This window comes from Embiotoca jacksoni, unplaced genomic scaffold (genome assembly GCF_022577435.1).
Source record: "Embiotoca jacksoni isolate LCO1_2020_lvr unplaced genomic scaffold, fEmbJac1.0.p SCAF_10, whole genome shotgun sequence".
NCBI classification, from domain to species: domain Eukaryota; kingdom Metazoa; phylum Chordata; class Actinopteri; family Embiotocidae; genus Embiotoca; species Embiotoca jacksoni.
Window position 1 is genome coordinate 3,304,104 of NW_027185230.1, and position 23,268 is coordinate 3,327,371.

General features: G+C 41.0%; 1 protein-coding gene across 4 annotated transcripts in view; it reads right to left on the minus strand.

Moving 5' to 3' along the window:
- Nucleotides 1-23,268, minus strand: part of vav2 (vav 2 guanine nucleotide exchange factor) — a 213,282-nt gene that overhangs the window by 128,030 nt on the left and 61,984 nt on the right. The window lies entirely within an intron of this gene.

Here is a 23,268-nt window from a genome sequence, read left to right on the forward strand (position 1 = left end):
AAACCACGCCCGTAGCTGTCGGTATGCCCTGATAGGATGCTGATGGGTCCAAACTACTGCTGGTTTGGGCAAAAACTTGAAGCCTGACCTTATGGAATTATCGCACAATTTCATGATCTCGCAAATCCAGCTGCCTCGCCAGGGAAGTAGATCTGTAACACAGTCTATCAATCATTCACTCCGAACCCCAACAGTAGCTACAAATAGGTTGAGCGTGTGTACACAACTTCGTATTGCAGTGAGCGAGGTTACAGTCCAATCAGGATATCCTGAATGTAATCACAGAGACAGAGTTACATTATGCAACCTCTGTTTCTATTTATGCTAGCTCGTATTACACACTATATTTTTGAAGTGCTTGTAAAGGTCATGATAACCCAAAAATCCTACAACAAAACAAAAGCGAATTACATTGCTGAGATGAGAAGATTATTAATGTCAATGAGTGCACATGTGTACCACCTGCATAGCAATGCCTCTCTGTGTTCAGCTCCAGTCATATTTTTATTGAACTGTCAGATTTCATCAGTGGTCTAGGGTTCGCTTCAGATGCATCCTCTCCAGCATTTTAAAAGTCTTACAGCCTGTTTTTTTTTTTTTTTTTCCCTTTTTCTGTCCACAGTCACGGTTCAGTAGTGCCAAAAATTAGTTCTGATCCTCATATAAAGTTACTCAGCTTTTGTTTTTTGTTTTTTCTTTTATTTTTGTGGCTAATTTACAACAAACTGAGTTGAATTAATCTGCTGCAGGCAGATAAAGTGTCAAGCACTGACAGAAGAGACATTGCCCCCGCCAATCAAAGTGGGTGTGTGTGTAGTTTTGTTTTGGGGGTGGGGGTATTCCTGCCTGCCTGTCAGCCCCTGATAAATGATTCCATGTGAAATATCTCCATTAAATCTGCCTTTATCAGGGAGAGAAGCCTGTTCATCCCCCTGCCATTAGCATTGCAATTTATGGGACAGCTCCCAGGCTCAACAAATCAATTCCCAAGTGTACCTGGCCAATTCAGGCCAGATTAGTTGAAATTAGGCAGGGCAGGTTTTAATAATGCTTCAGATGATTACTGCAGCGTTGCGATATCTTTGGTTTTCACCCCACTTCACACACTCTGCTGATCTTCTGCAGCTTGCAAAGCAACGTCCCACTGTGGCATTTTCTTTTAATGTTTGTAGGGTTTCAGAGCACAAAAGACTAAAAGCGTATGTCTGCTCCTATGGCTGCAATGTCAGCACTGAAAATCGAGTATATTCCCGTTATAGAAATGCATTCAATAACAATCCAAGGATAACATTGTGAAAATAGCCTCAGCAATGAGTTTATTTGTTGCAAAATGCACCTCCATATTGTATTTTGATTTTTTTTTTTCTGCTTCATGAAACGATATCAGACAAGGTTGTATTTTTGTGACAAGCTGTTTGTCTCTGCCAGCTCCCACTGACAAAAGGAAAGATGTTGTCAGTAAGAGGAAGACAAAACACCTATCTGCCACCTCCGCAACTAGAATCCTTAGAAAACAACCGAGAGCTTTTGTTGATTTTGAATTCATTTGTGTCAAGAAAAAGCCACCGGAGACCGTATCTATGGGTTTGAGGCTGGGTTTATTTGTGCATCTGAAGCACAAATAAAAACATATATTTGTGTGAGAAAAGACGAGAGATTAGTTCCTCTGCTTTCTTTTGGTTTTGCCTCATCTCATCTACACTTTACTCCCCCTTTTTGCATCTCCCCGCTCATCTCCGCCCGCCTGGAAGACGTACATATTCAGTCACACAGATGGCATTAAGTTTAGGGTTGAGGATGTAATAATGAAGCTCATGCGCCTGCTGAGAAGATCCACCCTATACAATGTATATATATATTTTTAAGATCCAAGCAAAGTGGGATAACAAATGAGAGCGGCCACATGAATAAAGAGAACAGAGAAGAGGTGGAGACTCATTTTCCAACTGCAGCTGGGAGCGGGGGGGGGGGGGGGGGGGGGGGGGGTTGGGGAGCTCTATCAAACCCCAGATCATGCAAGACAGCTCCAACAAGCTGTGAGAAATGATTGGCCTTAAAATGCTGCGATGGTAGAGGGCTCTGGAAGGTTGAGAATTTTTCTTGACCAAGTGGGGGCAAACTCAGAGCAGCAGAGGCCAGAGGTTTCATAAATAGAAAGCATTCCTTCCTCCACGGGAAGTATGAACAGATTAGGAAAAAGAAAAACATCCTGTTCAGCACAAGTGGAAAAGCCCTAAGAATCGTAAATAAGTTGCCCCAAAACATCGCCTCTCCCTGCAGAGCTTTTCCTCATGTGCAGCGCTCTTACATGAGATGACATGTACACAGCGCTAAAAAAGCACTCAGATGTCAGCCTGATGAGCAATTGCACACACTCCTGTTGGCGTGAGCATGTGCCTGTGTGCGTTTCGGTGAGCTTTTTGTGCACTTGTGTGTATGAGGGGGTCCCACCCACGGGCAGGGTGCTGTGCTTATCGGATTATATATCTCCCAGTCATAGAGAAAAGAGGCTGCTATTAAGGTCGGAGCCCGCGGTAGGAAGAGATGGAGAGGTAAAAAGGCGGAGAAGAGGAGGAGGAGGAAGAAGAAGAAGAAGAAGAAGAAGAAGAAGAGGTAAACTGCAATGTAAATCAGCGGCGGTCTAAGATGCGCACTGTCTCTTTGTCTCTAGTCACTGTTACTGAGGTCTGTGACACTCGTCTGCAGCACCCAACACCCTCAGCAACACCGCTCCTAGCAATCACCCTGCAACAGCTGATAGCCCATAACATTATTAACATCATGACTCTGCAGCATATCAGCATGCAAATGTAACTAATCCATTTCCCACTGCTGAACTACTGTCATAATTAGAAAACACTCTGACTGAGTGATGGGGCTATTTAAGGTTAATACAATTCTCACTGTAATATGGGCTTTAGTTGGGCTGTTTGATACATTTTGGGTAGGAAAGGCAAAAGAGTCAAATGTTAAATTGCCAACCATAAATTGCTATAGTATTTGCTACATTAACCTCCTTTAAAGGAAAATCTATCATAACAATATTACCCCATTTGATTTTTTTTCTCTGTAAGCCACACATTAAAAATGTTCTGCAACATAATGCTTGTAGAGCTGGGTATCATTTCAAAATGTTCATTATTTTGACTTCAGTACTGGGATCTCAAAGATACTTTTTTCATTACAAAATGCCATCACGGTTACGAAATCCATAAAAAACATTTTTTTTTAAATGACAGTGCCTTTACTGTCAAACTTTTCCTGCAGTTTAGAGGGGGAGAGTGTAACCCACGTTATTTCCCATCAGTACAATTTACAGCTGGTCCCTAAACACGTCACAATCTAGCTATCTGTAGACAATATAATTTACTAATGTTCCCCAAAGTCCTCACATTCAGGTAGCCGGCTGCACATACAGAAGACTCCAGTTACTATTTTTGGTCGGACCATAAAAGTTTCAAAGTTCAAAAAACAGCTTTAAACTAAGCTTAACCAACTCAACACTTACAGTATAACAGAGGCCAAAAAAGAACATTATTCTGAAACTTCCAAAACACATGATTTCATGTGTGCATACCATATTAACAGCAAACTACAGTCCTCTTTTGTCCTCACCTGGTAGTAGCAATTAATGGTATTAAATCTGATTGGACTACACCAGTTGAAATTCAACATTTATTATTATTTGGAGGACAGATCATACTCAATTTTAGCTCATATATTAATACCATTACAACATTTAGATACTGTATTGCAATTACATTGTCCACTACTATTTTTTAAAATATTGTGTGTACTTATGTGATAGGTCACAGAGGTCGGAAACATGGGAAAGGGATGTGATATGCAACAAAGGTCTGGAGCCGGAATCAAAACAGAGACATTGCAGAGACAATATTTATGCTATATGGTACTACAATGGTACAATATCTTATACATGTACTGTACATCAGGACACCTTGTATTTTATGAAAAAAACACAAAAAACAGCAAGTGCAGGCAGGATCTGAAGAAGACCATTTTTTTGCTTCACAGTTGTAGTTGGTTGAACTAATAGAATTAAGCATGAATTAGGAGACTTTGGCCTCACGGGTGTGAATCTGATTGGGTCATCTCAGTGACAAGTAAGTTCCACTCCTTTGCACACAGATTTCATTGTACATTAGTATCAACAAGGTGTTGAGAGATGTTGAGACGCAGTAGGCTAATTTGGTATGCAAGAGAGTCAGAAATTGTGTCGAGGTCATATGCGGGGTGTAAAGACACTGATCTTCTGACTCAACTCCCCACATGGGTGGAGCTGCAGTGGGTCCTGACCTCTGGGCCTTATCCCCACCCCGCATCAATATGCAGGCAGATGATCTTAGATGACCCAGGTCGGCCCCCCTTCAGCCACCTGCGAAAGGACTTTGCCGCAATATCTAATGATCAAGAGGCTAGAGTAAACACTGCAGCCGCTGTAAAGTAAGAACCAGAAATGGGCAGTTTATACCCATTCAACAATGCTGGGAGACATTCTCGTAATTTTAAGACCACAAACAATACTTTTTTTTATCAGCTATTGCAGCGGTTTAAAGGAAATATAGCAAACTATCTTTCGAGGATAAAGAGCTCCAGCCTGCCTCAAAACCCCATCATAAATAAATCCTCACTTGACTATGTAAGCAGAGCTGCATGTTCTGTAGTAGGGCAGAGGGGGGATAAGGGAGAGAGACAGCTATTGAGAATATAGAGGAAACACAGAGAGAGGGAGTGGAGGCAACACACTCAAAAACAAGATGTTAGGATTCTGAGAGACCTGAAAGCTCTTCATTTCCCAGAGCTACATGAATCTCATTATTTTCTTCTGCATTGCCTCAGCATATAAGGTGAAATATCACTGCATTTTACATCAAAGTGCTGAGTAATACAAAGGTATCTGCGCCATTGTTCAAGATAAATGGAAATGTTAAATTGAGCAGAGAAACATTTTGATATGAAAACCACGAGACAACATTGAGAACCTTACAAAAGTTATTACCTTTTTCTTTGTTCTCTAAAAACGGTGAGAAGGGATTTGGGTTGACTTTGGACCCTGTAGGGCCACAGTCAACGCAAACTGTCCCGCAAAAACAAATAATAAGCAATCAGTCCACGACACAATGCTGTATGCTACGTTTCACCTCGCTTAGGCATTAGAGGGAAGGTGCCTAAAACAAAAACATGTTAGGTTTAGGAAAAGATCATGGTTTGGGTTAAATGGAACACGGTTGCAATTTGGTTAGGGTTAGGCACCAAATGTACTTGTTTTTGGTTATGAAATGGTACAATTAGAAACTTAACACAAGAAATGTAACATTTAAGTTAAGTTAAATACGTTGCATTATGGACTGTAAGTAACTGACGTAGTTAACAGAAATCCATATTGACACCGGCCATCTTGGTAAAAGGACTTTATCAATATTTGACCCTGGTCATATGTTATATTATGTTATATTTTGACACCTAAATGGGGAAAAACGTGAAACTGACACAGTCTCCTCAAGTGGACTGACGGGTGTATTTCACGCTTCGGTTTGCTGTCAACACACAATGCTTAACCTTAAACAGTGGGACACTTTGCTGTACTTTTAAGTGAGTTGCAGGCCGTTTTGTTTTCTGAAATTGGTCCATAACAATTAAATTAGTTGTACAACTGTTCTCCGAAAGGGATGCACTTTAGATTTCTTAGTTTACAGTATGATTTTCAAATTGTAAATATTGCTGAGATGTTGTTTAGCACTGAAAGTGAGAGATGGAAGAGATGGAAGAGATTTTGAGTTTTGTGTGTTTACAGTGCAATGCTTCTAGCTAAAAGATAATGTTACTAGTTAAAGTATTTAAACATATAATAGTGACAATGCTAACATGCTTGTCTAATGTTAATTGTTTCTCAAAGTTTGACTTGATTATGGAGCTGTGGGTGAAAAGTCAATTCATCATCCAAAGGGTGAACATGAATATATGTATCAAATTTCATATCAATCTATCTGAGTTAGTGAGATACGCCATTCAAAACCACCTATGTCAACCTCATGGTGGTGCAAGAGGAAAAGTCAACCTTGGGATTGTCAAAGTCAGCTGGAGCCATCATCATGGTCCGTGAATATCTTTACAACACTGCATGGCATTGAAACCTGTAGTTTTTGAGATAATTCAGTCTGGGCCACATGAACAGACAAACGCCATTGAGTCAAAGATAATAACCATTATAACAATAAAAAATAAGTTCTAATGCACACCCAGTCTTTCTGGAATAGGATATACAGTTTAATTCAGTAATCAAATTTATATTGACGTTATTTCACTTGATAGCATCAATGTTCCTTCTTCTTTTGTTTCAGCTTCCTCTTACAAACTGCCACATGGTGTTGAATGACTCCCAGTTAGTGTGTCTATAATCTCACTATGAACCAATACAGGCTGCCGTACACTGTACAAAGAGCCCTTTCCAGTTAATTTACACACTGACACACACACAGACGCGCACAAACACACACACACACACACACACACACACACACACACACACACACACACACACACACACACACACACACACACACACACTCTTCAGGCTACAGACATCATGTTGTCTTCAGCTGAGTCAAATAGAGTCAAGAGCGATAAAAAAAAAAAGTCTGAAATTGAATGAGTGAATTCCTGCCTGGGTGCGTGTGCGCCCGTAAATAATGAAAAAAAGTCAAATGAAAAGTAATGAAATTAAGTCAAGCTACTTATTGTGTTATCCAGTATGCCCATGTGTATGGCACTGTGCCTGCGTGTTTGTGTGTTTGTGTGTTTGTGTGTTTGTGTGTATGTGTGTATGTGTGTGTGTGTGTGTGGGCCCCTGTGTTTATGAGCCGTAGCATCACCCCCTGCCTCAGCTCAGGCTCCATCTCGTGCAGTGCGGACACCTGGGGAGTGAGATCAATGCCGGAACTTTCACACTGAGAGGAAAAGGAAACAACTCTCTATGGTCCATAAGACTTTCTGCACTAGAATCATTTTCCATTTTCTGGGAGCACGGCCCGGCCAGCAACAGCCTTACGAAGAAAAAGATCCAGGCATTTTTTTTTAGATGCTGTTAAACATCCCTCAGTGCGGCACCGAATGAGCTGCGAAACCCTTTTGAAAACAGAACCGGGTGATATTGGAAAAGCCAGAAGGAGGGGGTGATATATTGAACTGTCAGCAGAGCAGTGCAGCACAGCTACCTGTTCTCTTTCTAGAAAAAAAAATTATATATGTGTGTGTGTGTACCAGAAACTTGGCTTCAGGGAACCTCCATAATTCCTTTAGTTGCTTTATAATGTTGCCTGAAGCACGGTGAGATTTAGTACAGCAACGTTTCCTTTCTTTTCATGTCACCAAAAGCTTTTAAGGTTTGGATAGTGTTTGTGGTTTATTTACCAGCTTCAGACCTGCATTTAAAAGACTTAACACTATTATTAGGAAATCTGTTTTGTAGGCAAGCACTGTGGAAAAACAACAACAACACAACAATCTGCGGTACAGTTTTCTCTTCTTACAACTTAAACTAACTCTTTATGATGATTTGACTTATACGTTTGCCCTTCAATACAAAACAAAACCAAACATCAGCAAAGGTGATATAAAGTTTTACTAAAGTTACATGTTATGTATTGTGCAAAACTTTAAAATGTAAGAACACAACTATTCATTTTTTGGGGGGGGACTTCAAACTATGCTGAACGATGGTCTGCAACCATCTCTCTGCAATGAATATAATCCAGTGTGACGACTGACTACGTGCATGTGTCCACACAATGCTGCAACCACACACACACACACACACACACACACACACACACACACACACACACACACACACACACACACAACAGCCACACTGTTCTTAGTCAGGGTGGAAACATGCAGTACCGGGAAGTCTGACTGTGCCAGCAGGCTAACAAAGTCTCCACTGTGTGTGTGAGTGTGTTGGCCTTCTAAAAACACTCTGCTGTCCATGCTGGAGCAGCACTGCACGTGTGGGCAGTCGGCAATTTGACTTCGGCCTTTAATATTGTGCACAGCTTGGCACCTTTTTGCTGCGTAGTGCAAATCCCACTGTGCTGAACTTAACAACAAATGTTGCTCTTTCCAAGGAAATTATAGTACATAAACAAGCTAGGCAGGAATTATGTCAGCGCCAGTAAAGGTCCGACTGCAGAGTTTAAACTTGCTTTGGGGAGTTCTTGGCCTAAAACAGTGACTCCAAACCTCAGGCTTGTGTTCCTTTTAAGCAAAGCAACATGTAGTGGTGCTTACATGATTCATCAATAAACAGATATGAAAATGTAGCTGAGGATTTGTTGCTGTTCTCTGTGGGTTGAATATCTCTGTGTTTTGGGACTGTTGGTCAAACAAAACCAACAAAGAAGCTGTGATTACCACAGTTGCAACGTCAGACTGGACGATGCACAAACTTAAATCGATGCAACATGGCATCGCCTACATTACCCAAAATATAAATCTAAAAGTACATAATCCGGTTGAAGAACATCAGCTGTGTTGTGCCAGTAACGGCCAATATAACCTCGAGCTGTTCACCTTTGGCTCAGATGAGAACGGAGGCTACATACAGCGGTCTGATATGTTCAACATTCTTCATTCCCAACCAGCATGGACTCAAGTGGCGTCACTGGGGTCAGTTTATCTGATGATTTCCCTGCACTTTCGCCAGAATCACATGTAGCTGTATAGAACTTTACTCACACGTGATGGTCCAACGCCTGCAAACAGACTCTTATGTATAAAATCAGCGAAACTTTAATGAAAAAAAAAAAAGAATCCACAATTTACTAGGAATAAAGAAGATAACCTTCCTGCAAACCCTTCCATAGAAGTTATTACACTATATAATTGTTATGTCATTCTTTGATTTTTTTTTTTATTTTTTTTAACAAATAATAAAATATATATTTAATGGCTGAAAAGGTTTGTTTTCTTTCAAAGCCAAACAAGCTTTTAGAAAATCAGCAGTAGTAGATGTGAGTGTTTTCATCTTTTCTGTCCTGTATATTATTTTCCAACCAATCATATACACCGTGCGACCCCTTATTATATCCTGACCTCAGGCTGGCAACCACTCGCCTTAGAAATAAAGAGCGTATTTATTCAGTGCATGCAGAACATAGGCTTAAACAGAAAGCCACAGACACACCATGTTGCACCGTTGCAGCTCAGGCTCCGGCCCTCTCAGGGTGAAACTGAAGGGATTATTGATTGTTGCCATTTAGACTGACACAGGCCCAGTGTGGCCATTAGCTTGCTATCCTCCCAGCCATTGAATGCATTCAAACCACTCTCCTTTATCACAAAGGGCACAAAGGTGCCCAGCTGAGTGAGCACCCTCCAACCACAATAGGAATGACAGCAATGTCACTCTTCGTTTTCTCTGTCCTTTCTTGGTCTCCATTATGTCCTCAAGCATCTTTTCATCTCTCTTTCATATGCTCTCATTTCGGTCTCCTGCAATGAGCCTACCTATTCCGTTCTGTAGCTCTGTAACTTCCTGCCTCGAACTTTGATCTTTCCAACACTATTTTCCCTGTCAAACACTCGACCTGTGTCTGCCATCGTTTCTGTCTCTGCGTCTGCCTGTGTCACCTCCGTGTCCCCTCCAGTTCTCTGCAGGCGTCCTCTCACTTCATCACTCTGTCTGTCTGTCTTAACCTTGCATACTCAGATGACGTGTCTCATCAAGCTCTGAGAGGTGTGGTGAAACTCCTGCATGAAAGTTGGTTTAAGAGAAGGGCAGAAAAGCAATTGTTATTCTTTAACACTTACACCTATTCCAGGCATAACCAAAGTAAAATGAATGTTAATTTTGGACCGCTTGAAGTGTCAACCAAACTAGCAGAGAGCAGATGCCATGTTGATACCCCTTCATGGCTATTATTTACATGCTAACTGAAGTTATGACTGTGGAAAATTTCACATTTTCCACATATTTCCTCATATTTCAAATGATGCAGCGGTTTGTGTGTATTGTCGGTGTAATAATGTGTTTAGGACTAAATACTTTACTGGATTGGATTTCCTGGACCTTAGCTTAATTTACATATCCTATTTTTTGTCTGCTATCGTTGCCCTTTTTGTTTATAGATGAGTTGTGTCGATTTTGTAATCGTTTGTTTGTTCTGCAATGGTCTCACAAAGGTGTTGACTCTTTAAGGGATTAAATAATTAATTTTGGAGCCATATTAAAGAAGAACAAATAATTATTTTTGATTTCTCAATGAGGATTTTTCATAAAATGTCAAACTATTGTAAAAAAAAAAAATAAAAAAATGATAACCTTCTCATCCCAACTTCACATTTTACGTCATAACTTGAAATAATGTACAACAGCAGCAAATGCTCACATCTGAGATGTCAAAAACTAAAGATTAAGCATTTGCTTAATAAATGTCTTAGAAAAATGTACTGATAATCAGAATTGTTGTTAATTGGTTTTCAAATAATTTCAGTAGTGATCAAGGACTCAGTGAGCTTTACAAGATTAGTCTGTTTCTGTCCCTCACTCTCTGCCAGTCTTCTTCCACCTTCCTCTTCCCTTCCCTCTCCTAATCCCTCCGTCTTTCTCCCTCCGTCTCTTTGAGCCTTGGGGGAGCATCCAGAAGCAAACTAATTTCCCGTCCCCGAAGCCTCGCTGCTCTCATCGAGCCCGTCTCCCTCCTCCTTGTCAATCTTTCACCCTAATCTCCATAATGCAGTCTCTGGCAGGAGCTGCTGTGTGTGCTTTGTCCAGGGTTGGGCTCTGGGATGATGAGCAGGTACACGGGCACTCTTTCTACTGGTAATTGCAGCCAAGGCAGACGGAGCACAGCATGGGGGGCAAGGCCTACACACACACACACACACACACACACACACACGCACACACACACACACGCGCACACACACACACACACACACACACACACACACACACACACACACACACACGCACACGCGCACACAGACGCACGCACACAGACGCACACACACACAGACGCATGCACACACACACAGACGCATTCACTCACTCACTGTTTCGATAAGTAAGTAAATAAATAGTTCTCATTTACATTTTTAAAGAAACTAGCAGAAATAATATCTTCCTTCCCTATTTAACTATTCATTTTTCATTACTTTAGTGGTTCTCAACTGGTGGGTAGGGTCGCAGGGTCATGTTTAATAGGTCATGGATGTGTGCATGAAAAATCAAAAGTTGAGAGTAAAAAAAAGTTTTGTTTTTTTCTTTTGACATATACAGAACTTCTGCTGCTGTGCTTTTATTTTGAAGGATCTAGTTTCCCATGACAGCAGTATGCAGTAGCCATTTGCTACCAAAACACTATCACAACCATAGATAGCTTTCTTTTGAGCATTTGTAAACAGGATTAGCATTAAAAAAATGTCTGTCTTTTTATTTTATAAAGTTCAATTTAGATTATTGAAGCTCAATGAGTATCACCAGTTTAAATTAGTTTGAAAAGCTTAAAGTAGAATAGCCTACTATAATGTATTTTTATTTTATTGTGATTTTATTTGACTTTTAAGCCTTTTTGCACCTTTGTTGCACGTTTTGTTTTGAGCAGTGCATAAGGGTGTTGTGTATTACTGCAGTGTTTTTTGTGACCCTTAATGACTAAGGGCCTGATTTACTAAAGATTTCCGTGTGTAAAATCCCATGCAAACGCCACACCACCCGCAAACAAATATCCAAGCAGATTTACTAACAACGTGCAGTGAGGATTGCGTCTTTCAAATGTGCAATTTAACACATGTTGTCCCTTTTGCGTGTTTGCCAGCATGCATGTGTAATATTGGGTGTTATTGAATGAACTGAAAGATGATTGACAACAACAAGGAGGAGCCAGGCAATACCAGCAATTAAAAAAACATCTCACGACTCAGCATTGTCCTGCCTCTGGGCCGTTCCAACGTATCGCTGCTTGGATATCCCACCCAGTCCCATTATTCAGGTGTGCTGTCATAGGTGCTGAATGTGTCCCGCAGAATTCACAGGTATGCTATAGGCTCCATAAGGTTCACGAGCACTCGCGAGGCACTGAATGAACCAACCCTTAGTTATTCTGTTATAGGCCAAGGCTGCTGGGGGACCTCGTTACATGCTGAGCTTCTTTTCTTTCATCCTACTCTTTAACTGACTCATACCTCACCATCCTTTTCTCTCCCATAGTTTCTTATTATTATCTGTTGTTTCTCCATTCAGTTCCCTCGCTCGCGTAGTTTCTGTTCTTTCTTTTGCAGATGTCCCGTCATGGAGCTGCATGTCTCTGCCCTGTGCTTGTCGTCTCCACCAACAGTTCTTCTCTTGTATCTCTATGCTGTCCTTTTCTCTCTCTGCTCTCCTCTCACCCCAACTGGTCTGGTTCTGTCGGAGGTTTCTTCCTGTTAAGAGGGAGTTTTTCCTTCCCTCTGTTGGAGGTTTTTCTCCCTTAAAGAGGAGTTGTTTTTTTCTCTCCTAGCTTATGTGGGAACTGTTGAATTGTTGGGTTTCTCTATAATATTGGAAAGTCTTGCTGGAAGGACTTTAATGTGTTAAGTGCCATGAAATAACCTGTGTTGTGATTTGGCGCTATATAATTAAAATTGAATTGAATTGAATTGAATTGAATTGAATTGAATTGAATTGAATTGAATTGAATTGAATTGAATTGAATTGAATTGAATTGAATTGGGTTGGACCTGTTGATTGGTGTTTGTTGGAGGATCTCATCCACCGTCCCTCCTGTTTTATTTGCAGACGTTTTATTATTAACCTTTTTTTTCGCCTTTTAGTTTTTCCCACAGTATTGACTTTCTTGCTAATAATCTCCTATATAGTGTTTTATTCTTGTTATATTTCTTAATTTTAATGGGATCAGATTTATTTTTTCCTTTTCCAGTCATTCTATGTTTTTCATGGCTGGAATCACTTCCAAACCCTTCATTTAAATACAGCGATTTGCACCTGATTTCAATGACGCAATTACTCAGTAAATCACCTGCAAAACAGCAAAAAAAATTGCAAACTTTTGGAAGGAACACACAATTTAGTACCGTTTATTTGAGATCCTTATAAATCATGGCCCTAAGGGGAACTTATTTGAGAACCACTGCTTTAAGGAACTTACATTTTTCTTGTCCAATCATAGTACACACTCAAAATACGGTTAGTATTCCCTTAAGTGGGGAACATTTTACCTTTACTACAACATAAGGCAGTCCACCACCTTGGCCACAGAAGGGGCTATGCATCATTGCTACCTGCTACGATGCACCTGCAGAGAAATAAATGAATAGAAGCTGAGGAGGGAATCCGTTTAGTGGCCGCCGCGGGGGGGGGCGGTTTATAGCACCTGGCAAGCTACCCAAACACCACACAATAAGGACCCCGGCTGCTAGCTCTTTATCAGCAGTATCGAATTACCCTGTGCCATGCTGGACACAAGCTACACCCACAGGTAAAAACACAATCATTGTGAACAACCAAGAGGGACCAGAGGTGAGAGATAGGTGAGAACACGAAATCTGATAGAGTCATGGGAGGAAAGAATGAGAAAATGAACATCTTGACCACATGATGAACAATCTGGCAGAGGGAAGGGGAGGAACAGAAGGAAGAAGGTGGATTAATAGGATCTGTAAAATTTAAGTGGGCCAGAGCATCTTGCCAATATCAGTCTGTCGCCATCACACACCAATGTGTTGCTACAACTTTCTATAATACGTGCCGTGGGTAATGAGAGGGCATGCCATCCATTCAGTCTAATTTCCATTTTACAGCCCTTTGATAGGAGGAATCAGAGAGCACTGGCTCCAGCAGAGACTTTATGGCCCTGGGCTTCACCGTGTGTGTGTGTGTGTGTGTGTGTGTGTGTGTGTGTGTGTGTGTGTGTGTGTGTGTGTGTGTGTGTGTGTGCGTGTGTGTGTGTGTGTGTGTGTGTGTGTGTGCGTGCGTGTGTGCGTGTGTGTGCATGTGTCCTCCACCACTTTGATGTGTTCCTGTTGATTAACTGGGCCGTATAAAAAGCAATGACAAATTTAATGGCTTCCATAGACAGTGCTGTCAAAGGTCTGATAAGAGTGAAGTGTGGATATTTCCGCTTTTACAGTCGTGCATATCTGACTCAGTAACTTTTTGGTTTTGTGGCAAGTGATAATGCTGCATTTACTGTATGTGCTCGACTGAACCCGCTGGACGGATAAAGGTTGTGGAGTCTTTGTGTAATTGTACTAATACTGTCTCGACTTTGTTTTTTAGGTGTGTGTGTTTATATGTGTTTGTTCTGCTACACTTTACATCCTGTAGAGAAGACAGGTTTTTATTTGGTTTTTGATTTGCGTCTCTACAGATCCACAATGGGAACATTTACAATTTTCTCTGCCGAGGTGAGAGGTCAGAGCCAGCCTAACACTTCAATAAAGTTGATATCTGCTGATTCACATGCAAGTTTGTCCCAATTCTGTGCACCCTACACATTCTATAAACTATACAAAATGCACTAATTCTGGCAAAGGGAATACCACAATTTTAAATAGAAAATAATAATAATCAAGAGAAACCTGCATGTCGGAAATCTAACTGACTTAAAGTCTAATCTAAAAGACTTACAGAATGATACGTCTTATCTGCTGACATAGTGCAACATCACACTCATGTTCACATAGCAGAGATCTCCAGCTTGGCTGTTAGAATCCGAGCCAAACCCTGATGACTGCCTGGTACTTCTGTCACTGAACACATGGTCCATTAACACTGGTAGGCTGCAAATAACTGGCAGAGCTTCTATTTTCTGTCTGGGCCTACTAATACTACAAATCTCTCTCTTCTTCTTACTTAATACCAATGATGACAGTGCGCAACAACAACAAAAACAGCTAAAATACATCCATATCTCTGCAATCTGTCTGTTTTTTGTTTAGTTTTTTCATTATTTTTGGTATGAGGCCCTGTTCTAAACAAATACAGAGGAATAATGTTATGTGACACACTCTGCAATTGGGTAACTCTCATGATTTAATCATGGTTTTTGAAAAGCTGCTTATTTCTGATGATCCTGCAAAGCTACCTGGACACCCTGCACTCTGAATGTCGAATGTCTCCTAAAATAATAAAATACTGAGACACTGTTTACAAAGGTTTGGAAAATTATCATCAATTTGAGAGAGAATACGGCCTTATTACATGATCAAAAGTGCATACTGAAAAGCACATTTTAATTTGTGCACAATAAGTGTGATTTATGAGCTGAGTGGGTTTGGCTTTCAGCTCCATATGTGAGTAATCCCTGTGCGATGAAGACTAAAATGATTGAGGACGGACTCCCTTTTTTGGGATTTTCTTCTTTTTTCATGCCAGTTATTCCTCCGTGAATGTACCTGTCCATCACGGCTGCGCCTGTGGGGCCTCAGGAGGGGGAGGAATTGGAGGAGGAGAAATAATGAGAGCTCACAGCGGCTGCAATGAATTCAGAGACTCTTGCTCTGTGGGGGCTCTTCCTATTTATCCCCTGGCTTTGGTTCTACTGCGCTGCAAAGGCGCCACCCGAACAACGGGGACACGCCCTCCGGTGACCAATGACTCACAATCCAAGAGAGGCGAGAGAGGGTTGTGATCGCACCTCAGCAGACTTTTGGGCACTCAACGCAGCCCAACAGAGAGCTGAGGAACTTCAAAGAGCCAAACTGAGAACTGAGCTCGGGCCAACTTGCATTGTCTCAGTCTGTCAGTTTCTCTAGCAGCACGTAGTCAGATTCCCTGCCACCCAAAACAAAAGAGGCCAATTATTTCCACAATAGGACTCAGACTGTACAGAACTTTAATAGTTCAGGCGATGCTTTTTTTTATATCGCTCATCACTTTTCGCTTTTTCTTCTCTCTTACTGCTGATGGATTAAAATCACAGTGTTGCCTAATGCTGTCAGAGGGAAAATGGTTGAAAAATAAAATGGAAGGGAGAAAAATAAATGAAGACAGAGCACTTAGTCCAAGTAAAATGTTTCCACTGATGTAGGCAAATGCTGCGTCTTCAGTGTGAACAGTAGAATTTCTGTGAGGCAATAATGACTTAAAATCTCATTTAACAAGAACACACATCATAATCTCATTGTTATGACACCTTTACTTTGTAATTATGGAAAAAGGAAGCATGATTGACAGTTAGTGTGATGTGAGTTACTATTCATTGCAATTCCTGCATAGATTTATGACACGTTTTTTTTTTTCAAAATGTTAAGATGGCGTGTCATTTTACAAATTCATGTCCAGTTTTAACTGTAACGTGCCTCCACACAGTGGGACATTCGTGTGTGACAAAAAAAAACCAAATTATAGAGCAAGAAACAGCTGGAGGCACCCCAGATGGCACTTAGATTTCACTCAAAAGACATATTTCAGGTCATCTGGACCACAAGCTTCTTCTCATCCATCACGCATACCACGCTCCACTGAGGACTGTTTGGGCAGTCGATGCCACCATCGCTCCATCACATCTTCTGTTGTTGCTGCGAGTGTGAGCTCAGACACCTAGCGACTGCACAACCGACCTTCCCACAGTCGGCATCCCTGAGCCGTATCCCGGACGACAACCTATTGCTCAGCAACCACCTGTTTCCGCAGCTACCACGCTAACAAGCTGCAGGAATAATGAGGTTGCGGGAGAGGAGCATGGGAGGGGGTCTAAACACAGGAAGGGGGAGGAAGTTCCTATTTATAATTCATGTCAGGAGAAATATCATCAGCACTGTGGCATTTGGAATGAATTATTGATTGTGTCTTGGAAGCTTTATGTAAAAACTTGCATTTGGGGGGGGGGGGGGGGGGGGGGGGGGGGGGGTCCTGATGGACAGTCAGTAAAGTAAGAGGACACGGAGGTGAGAAGCAGCCTCAAAACTGTCAACCGGGGCAGGAGGGAGTATTTTCAGAGGTTAAGGAGATAAATTCTCTCTTAGGGGAGCTCTGGTGTAATTTTAGGCTGCAGTAAAAGAGGAACTTTGATCCTTAATGTAAGCAAAAGTAGAGATATCACAATGTAAGGAAACATTTCTGCATCGCATTACTGATGCATTACCTATGATCAGCAATAATCCCTTCTAATGTTAGCAGAGGTGTTCTTTATTTCTGGTGATGAACTGTTGTGGGAATCTCTTAAGTGAAGTGGCTTTAAAGGTAAAGTGCAAGTAAAAATTCACAAACAAACTCAACTTCCGAAAATGTTATGTCATGGATGGTTTGAGGTTTACACTGAACAATACTTTGATAAATATTTATAACATTTTAGTAAATATTAGTGGATGAGCAAAGAAAATAGGCTACTGTGGTTTTAAATGAACACAACTAAAGCATTTGATGTGACACACACTGAAGTCAGAGATTTATTCGTTTTTTGCTCATTTTACCTTCATCATATTTAAATTAATACAAGGGTTCAAATATCTTGAACCGACACCCACTAACAAATCTAAACACGCAGCATTGTGCAATTAATCTCAAAGCACTTACTCCCTTCACAAGCACAAGGTAAAAGAGAACCATACCTTAAAAAAAAAAAAAAAAAAAAAAAAATGCTCTTGGGGCTTGACAGTGAAGTACTGCTGCTGAGGACGTGGTCACTAATGGCAGAGGACACATTCAACTGAGCGGCTGACCCTGGCTGCTTGACCCTTAAACCTCCCTCCATCACTTACTGCACTTTCTCCAGCCTGAGTCTGACAGGGAAGGATCACTACCTTTTCTACAGTCGTGTGAGTCAATACCAACACCAACACACCCTGCATGTCTTCTGTCTCACACAGTGAATGGACATTGGATTCTCATATAATCCATCGTCAAACAAGGAATGAACATCCACAAATTCCTTCTGTGAAAAAGGACCCAGTTGATTGTTATCTGTGGTTACAGAACAAACATGCTCCATGAACGACTAATATGAAATAACTTTTCATGGTGTAGATTTGCCAAAATGTAAACAACTTTTTGGTACAACACAGGCTTTAGGTGTAGCAGCAAACTCTTGGACTCGAATTAACAAGTTCCAGAAAGACTAGAAGAACTATAGTACCACTAACATGCCAAACGACGCTACTTCTGATTAGCCAACTTGCAGTATCTGAAAAATAACAACATACAGTTTGGCATGACTTCCTATGACATGCCACAAGCCTGTAAACACATTAAAAACCAACAAACAACAACAAAGAGTTTGATGAAAGTTTAACGTGTTTTACATGCTTGAGGGTGTTCATATTTTGGCAACAAATGAGCACGAGGCCGTGCCGGTCGTGTGGGACTGAGGTTAAAACATACTTCAGTAAATAGCATTCTGCCAGGCGGGTCGCCGGTGGTTGAGGCACGTTCCAGATGTTAGTAGCACTGGGCGTGGATGCTAAGCAACTAGCTATTTTCAGCCACAAAGCACAGAAAGGAAATGAAAGGAGCAGAGTTCAGCGTGTGCGGAATTCAGGGCAGCAAAGAGGGTAATCAAACACCGCCGACCAATGGCAATCACGCCGTCCCGACACAATAGTGGCTCGCCCCGCCGCTGGCTTAGTCTTATCACAACACACTCACAGTGAGAGTGGTGCGAGATGAATGAGTGGGGAAAGGAGGACTGTGAGGAAGAGGATGAGATGGATGGGAGAAGTGAAAAGGAAAGAAAAGCTGCTGGAAGGAAAAGAGCAGTTGGTACAAATTGAATCAGGGGATGTGTTTGTGCTGAGTTTCCTTCATGTTGCTGCTCTCCATCTGTTTGAAGGTGTATTCCGTGTATGAAATAAGATTGATTATTGGCTGCGATGCAAACCAAATTTCTGGGATGTCTTATTGTCAAATATGTGATTTCATACAGGAAAAATGCAGTCAGAATCAAGCACAAACTACAACTTCAGTTTCTGCAGACTGTTCTCTTTCCCAGGACGTCCAATACTGACGTTTTGTCAAAGCCGTTGGCGCCAGAGAGAAATGCATAAAATATGGGCACCATCGCCACCTGGGTCGGAGGACGTCATGTGACAGAGTCAAAATGGTGTCCGCATATGAAAGTGGCTGGGGGTTGTTGAATGGAACAGACACAGGACTTTCACCAAGGAAACTGGTGTTCAAGTCAAAGAGAATTTATTTTAGGTAAAAAAAAAGTTACTTACGCAATGTAATATCTAACTGATGAAACATAGTAACTTATGTAGTAACAAACACAATGTTACTTACGTTAAGTTATGTATTTTAACCTAAACCATGATTTATTTATTTTTTTTAAACCATAACCTTGAGGTTCGTACAAGACACCTTGTGTGTATTTCTAAAACGCAACCTGGCTGCAACAAAACATCAGTATTTGACGCTTTGGGAAACTACCTTGTTGCTCTCTTATTTTTTCGGAGGACTATATTTACTATGAAGTGTAAAAGTTAATAAATACGTGCAAATCATTACTGTGAGCTTGTTGGAAAATGTGCCTCCCATCACCTGAATTCCCTCTGCAAAGTGATAGGCGTTCCTTATAAACAATTCCCATTCAAATGCAGCCCACCAATGAAAATCATTCACCTTGACATTGGACTATCAAGTCAATGAGCATCACTTTGACACTTCACAAGTGAGTCAGTCATGACTCCAAGGCTGTTCGGGTGAGATAGAAACTGATGCGAGGCACTCCATCTGTATTTCAAACAAATGATGCTATTCCCTATAATGAAGATGGCAAATCTGTCAGAAAGCTTCCTTCCTTCACTGCTCTCCAGTCACAGATGGAAAATTACCAAACTGTTGATAGATGGTTAACAGGTGCGGGCTAATTATGCTAATCATGGCAACAGCCAAATAAACTGATTGCCATGTTCATTTAAGTGACAGCAATGTTCCTTTGGTGGCTAATTAAAATAGGTTGGGAGAAAGGAAACGAGGCGGCTGGGTTCGGATAGAGGGAAGTGTTTAAATAAAAGCGTTCTCTGGGGTCTACTGTAATAAGCTGTATTTCATTGGTTTAATGATGTCATAATGAATTTCTAATGAAGGGGGATGGGTTAGGGCGTGAATAAGAGAAGTGTGGTGATATGTGCATGAAACCTTCCATTCAGTTTACTCCAGCGAAGCAGAGCTACACAGGGGAGCTGAAGCTAACACCGTATGTGGCATAAGGTGGATGAAATGAGTTAAGTAATGAAAATAAAAATCAGTAGAGGACATCGAGTGGGGTTGTGCGCTCCATCTGTTTCAATACTAGCCCCAATGGAAAGGGTAGTGGGGGGAGGTTTTGAAGGCGCAATTACTTTTTATCAGCATTGGGCCCCATTGTCCCCAGCCTCCTTTTGCCTGTGACCTGGGAAAAGGCATCATTAGAGGAAGAGATGGCGACCACAGGCCAGGGGAGATGAACTCTTGACCCCCTGGTAGCCACTGTGGAGGTATGAAGGGTGGATAGGGGCTGATTCATGTTTACAGAAGTAGCTGCTATCCAAATTTATTTATTTTTTAAATCCTCCATTCCTTCTTCTCCCGATAGCTCTCTGTTTTAATTCCACTCTCATCTCATAGCTCTCACTTATTCTAACCTACAGTTCAGGCTGCATGTTTGCAAACACACCATTTGTTTTTAAATGTACAGGAGTGCTACAAGGTACATACTGGGTGCTCCACCATTTCTTTGAGTAAAAAATATTTCCTTTCCTTTTTTTTCCTTTTACTTTGTCACAAGCAGTAAATATTTGAAGAAACAACACCAATTCAGAGACCAGATTTTCTGGTGTTCATTTATGACTAAATAACAGAAACATATTGGATAAAATAAATGTTGTGTTATTCAAGTGATTTTTAAACTGGTAAAACCGCCTTTGTGTACTGTCACGCTGTCACCAGAAATTTCGGAATTCAAATTACAGTCCAAGTGAAGAAAACTTTTGGATGCAATGAAGCAAACGCTGCCAGATGAGGTGTCTTTGAAGGATAAATCATACAAGTTGCATCCAACATGAGTGTACACAGTACCACTCTCTACTATTTATACAATGAATGGTAAAGCTGAAAACGTAATAAGCTTAATGTTGAACGTTTAGCCTGGATTAAAGAAAAGAAACAGAAATATTTAGATCCAGAGTCCGATCAATAGATTTATTTTGTCAGTTGTGCATAGAAACTAATGTTGATCCGTGTGTGTTGTGACGGTTTTTCTCCTTTATGTAATGTGAAAACAAAGGAGTAAAAGAAGAATGATATGGAAAGAAGATATGAATGATACTGCACTGCTATATATACGACGGAAGTTATAATTACCATTCTTTGCTATCGGATGCGCAAACAAAGAAACGTTTGTGTCAAAGTGACAAAATAGCACATCCAGTGATGAGCTGCAAAGGAACAGGACTGAAGACACAAACTGCAAGAATAAAACAGGCCCATTTATCTTCCGTTTATGAGGCATTCTCGCTATTTAAATGTATACCACATTAGTAGGGATCTACTCAATTCAATATATTATAATGTGATGTTTGGCCTTAATGGAAAATCAATGGTGAGACAAGCCCGCCACCACTGAGACCATACAAAAGCAATTTCTAAATTGACATATGGAGGGCCCGTGTGATTGATTCTGACTGGTGTTGGATTTTAATACCATTCACTGCAAGCTCATTGACTCTCAGACATCGTCTTGTGGTTTATCTACAAACTGTCAAAAGAGTCCTTGTCTCCTTTTTCTTCTCACTCTCCTTCTTTCTTTCTTTTTTCTCCTTCGTTCTTTAGACCTTCTTCTCAGCGGGAAGACTGGTTGTGTGGCATTGGATTAGATATGTTTTATAAATGAATAAATTACTTTCCGCAAATACATCCTTATTGTAATCGATCACCGGAGATATAATACAGTTTATTCACATCTCACCTCTACACAGTAATATCCAAGCCTTAGCACAAATACTACATTTTCAATCAACTGAAAAACTACAGTATTAACATTCCCAACGCACCAGTCCTGACACAATGGCATCAGCTGTCATCATCAATTTCATGACATCATACTATCCTTGCTGCTTGTTTCAACAGCCTTTTAGCTTAGAAACAAGTCGACCCCACCCCCACCCCTCCCCCACCCCACACACACCTACACCCCACCCCGCTGTCTATAGCCGCACACAATGCAGTCAAAGGGATTTGAAAGTGAAGAGAAACAATTAATTTTCAGAAGCCCAACAGGGTCATGGATTATAAACCAATCCCTTCCCCCTTCCTCTATAGCAGCTCCTTTTCCACACACGTTGAAAAAAAAAAAAAAAAAAAAAAAAACATGTCACAACCCTGTGACCTCTTTTTCAGTGTTTTGCTTCAGTTTCATATTATTGTGTTTACCTACTTACTGTAAATTACATTGCCAACATGTACAACCATTAACCCAGAGACCTATTTCCACCCATCCATTTTCCACCACCTATCCATGTCTGGATCACACAGACAGAAAGCAGAGGAAAGTCACCAGATGTTATCCCGGGATACATCCACCAGCTGGGAGCATCCCAAGGCGTTCCCGGGCCAGGTGGAATGTATAAACCCGCCTGAGTTTTCTGGATCAATATGTCGGTACAGTCCAGATGTGCCCCACATCCCAAAGTAATCCTGATTAGATGCTTAACCACCTTAAAGTTTTTTTTCCTTTCAATAGTATATAAAAAGCACCAACACAGGCACTGATGACCTTAGCAGCCACTTCTCCAAGAAAGGCTCTGAACACAACCCATTCAAATTCTGTGTCCCTCATCTCCCCAAAGATAAAGTTTTAGAAAGACCTTTGTGAGCTGTGGCCTTATGACTACCTATTTAATAAATACAAAAATATCCTTGAATAGCCCATATAAACTCTCCATAAAGTTGATATGATGTGCAAATGAGTCAGCCACCTTTACTGCAGAGCCAACACACACATTCACACTGGAATAGTTCAATTTAACTCCAGTGACATGGAGATGAGGTTGCTGACCCTGAAGTGTGAACACCAAATGCTAATTTGAGCGCTCAACTTCCTTCTGACAGTTGATGGGGCTGACGGATTTGACAATGAACTGCCTTTAAACTCATGCAAAGCACATAGGCATGCTGTGCTTTCCTGTAGATGCACTCACACATGCGCTTATTATTCCATACACACAAGCTACATTGTAATGAGGGTAAAACAAGTAAGCAGACGTTCCCATCAAACAGCACCTCAAATACTTTTCATATCAATGACCATGTACAATGTATTTCAGTGT